Source organism: Plasmopara halstedii (assembly GCF_900000015.1).
Source record: "Plasmopara halstedii genome assembly, contig: Scaffold_470, whole genome shotgun sequence".
Taxonomy (NCBI): domain Eukaryota; phylum Oomycota; class Peronosporomycetes; order Peronosporales; family Peronosporaceae; genus Plasmopara; species Plasmopara halstedii.
In genome coordinates, this window is record NW_020187390.1 from 1181235 (window position 1) to 1184345 (window position 3111).

Here is a 3111-nt window from a genome sequence, read left to right on the forward strand (position 1 = left end):
TAGAGACACCGATGTTACTGCGGATCGATGGCTCCGCGAATTACGAATCTTCAATTGTGAAACTCGACGAACAACGACGAGAACCATTGGATCGACAGTGATTCTGATAATGACGACCACTTCTGGCCACCATCGCCTAAGCGACCGCGCATTGATGAAGACAGACTGCTTGCTGAGGCAGTGCTGGCATATGCTTCTACTCTTAAACTGCTCCGCCAAGTACTTCTCCTTCACCGTAATCGCCAACACCACACGAATCGAGTTCATGTTGGCCACCGGTGAGTAGGTCTCAAAGAAGACTACGCCAAACTTCTGCTTAAAACCCTTCGCCACGAGCCGATCCTTGCTTTTACCGAACCACTTGTCCATGCTCGTTCCGCTTCTTCGCGAACACTCATCTGCACCCAATAGGTCGTAGATTCGCCGACCTCGGTACCAGTGTCCGTTCATGCGCTCGCAGCTCTGCCTTCATCGCCTTCACCCACTCCGCCGCATCGTCACCATCCATGGCTTGCGACCTCAAGGAACTCGTGTACATGGAGTGTCGTATGGCATTGAAGACGCCGGGGGCTACATGTGCAGACTCGACAAGGCGATTTCGCTTAAAGCAAGCGGCGAGCACATGGAACAAGACGATCCATTGCTTCTTCATGAAGTTTGGCTTCAAGAGCTGCGGAGCAGACCAGTGCGTGTATGTCAAGGAGAGCAAGGGCAACTTGATATTTGTATGGCTTAACGTCGACGACATGATCATCGCGGCGAAGACGAGTAAGGAAATCCAGGACGTCAAGATGAAACTCAAGAAGGCGTTTAAGATGAAGGAGCTCGGCGAAGCTAAGTTCAACTTGGAGATGGAGATCGACCATCATAGGTCAGCGAATTTACTCACCATCAAGCAAACGCGCTACATTGACGACGTGGTGGAGCGCTTCAACCAGCGGGACGTCAAGGCTGTGGGGAATCCGTACGAGTCGGGACTCAAGCTGTCGAAGATTCAATCGCCGACCACGGATGCGGGCAGGAACGAGATGCAGAAAAAGCTGTACCGATCGCTGATTAGGTGTCAGCTGTACATCACCACTTGTACACGCCCCGACGTTTCGTACGTGGTGACGCAGCTGTCAAGGACTTGGAAACCCCAGGGAAACAGCACCGGAAGGCAGCCATCCGCGTTGTTCGTTACCTCAAGACTACAAAGGCGATTGGAATCGTCTACCAAGGCGGCACAAGTGAACTGAAGTTCGAGGCAAACACGGACGCAGATTGGGGCAGTAATATCGTCGACCGACGTCGGTGTCGGGGATCATGGTTATGATCGGACAAGCCCGTTGTCTTCAAGTCCAAGTACCAGCGCACGGTGACGCTGAGCTCGGCGGAGGCGGAGTACATGGCACTCAGTCTATGCAGTCAGGAAGAAATCTGGATGCGGGTGATGCCGAAAGGACCTTGGTCATGAGCAAGTTGGAGCACTTGCATATGAGAAGACAGCCAAGGGGCGATCGCGCTGGCGTCGAACGCCGGCTACAACGCAAGGATCAAGCTTGTGGACATTCGCCATAACTTTATCCGAGAGAACGTGGCCAGTGAGGCTATTAATGTCAACTATATCATCACGGAGAAGCAGTTGGCGAACATGATGACGAAACCGCTGGGAACCAAGCGACTTCAGGTACTACGCTCGGCGAGCAGATTACGTGCCAAGCCCGCTGCGCATTAGCGGTGAGTGGAAGTGTTGAAGTGGCGCTGCGTGATGAGAGCTGGGCGAGCCAAAGATTCATTGATTGATGATTGGTATCGGCGATTTACGTAGGGCATAATCTGATTGGGAGATAATGGAGTTATTGCTGGATGTGAATGGATCACATCCAAACTCCCCCGCGCGACCATTCATCTTGTCGGGGCGTCGCAGGGAGAAGCTCGAGGGCGGCTGCTGCAGAGGCACAGGAAACAAGAAGAAAGCTCAAATGTACCGTTGAAAAATGCGATGATGAAGTGCATATGAGTACGCAATCAGAGTGGCGGTACTCCGAAGTGGCCACGCAGTTACATTTTTCATAGTTTGGTAGTAAAATGTTTATGTTCGGTGTCACATTTAGTATATATCGCCCAATTGAATCTTGGGTAATGCTCTAATAATGTTTCTATAGCGCCCCACCGCACTTTTCCGTATCCAAAATACTTTGTCGAGGATGCTCTGCTTTGACTTCTGAGCTTTGGTCAAAGTTTAATATTTATCAGCGATAACTTTACTTCCGTATCCTATTACAATATAAGCGAATATATAACCATTGCGGAGGAATGCTCTATATACAGAGGCCCGAGGGATTCGTGGGCCATTAGCCGCACTTTATACATTACCGAGGGATAAGTTTGTGTAGATAGTGAAGACGAATATTTTATTTAAGCTAGACTCAATTTTTAATACATATCCGCAAGCAACAGAAGTATTAGCTGCTCGACAGGTCCCAGTTACGTTGATCAGTGGAGCGTCAAAACCTATCCTATGTGCGCTTTTAACGCGTACACATAAAATCGAAGCTTATCATGTGTTATATTATTTAAGAAATTGCATATGGAAGCATTCGACTTCAATTTCACAACTACATTCAAAAAACGGTATTGTCCAAGATTTACCACGAGTTGCTCATCTACATGTCCTTGTGGACCAGGACACGTATGATAAGTTTCACGCTTTTGTTGGCCGTTCATTAACGCTTTGAACTGACGTCCTTAGAGTAATATGTTCAACCAGTGAGGCCGCTTATGCCAAGCTTCGGGGTATATATAATTATCAGTCTTAACGCGACAGGTAGCGCAGGTGTTACGCCGTTCCGTCTGCGATCAGATATCTTTGCAACCCGTCAAAGAAGGCAAGAAATCGCGGGCCTTGCCCAAGATTTGAACTCAGTCATAGAAAAATGGCGACATGTCTTTTTTCTTAATCGTGAATGTCACGGGGTTACACGCACCTTGATATGAAAGGGTGGTTCACGCAAGATGGTGCAATCGTACAAAGATGTGGACTGCACAAGACGGTGTAATCACACAATGGTGTGGCTACACCGTAAGAAAAAAGTAGGTCTTACTATTTGAAAACATGGAGATTAAGAT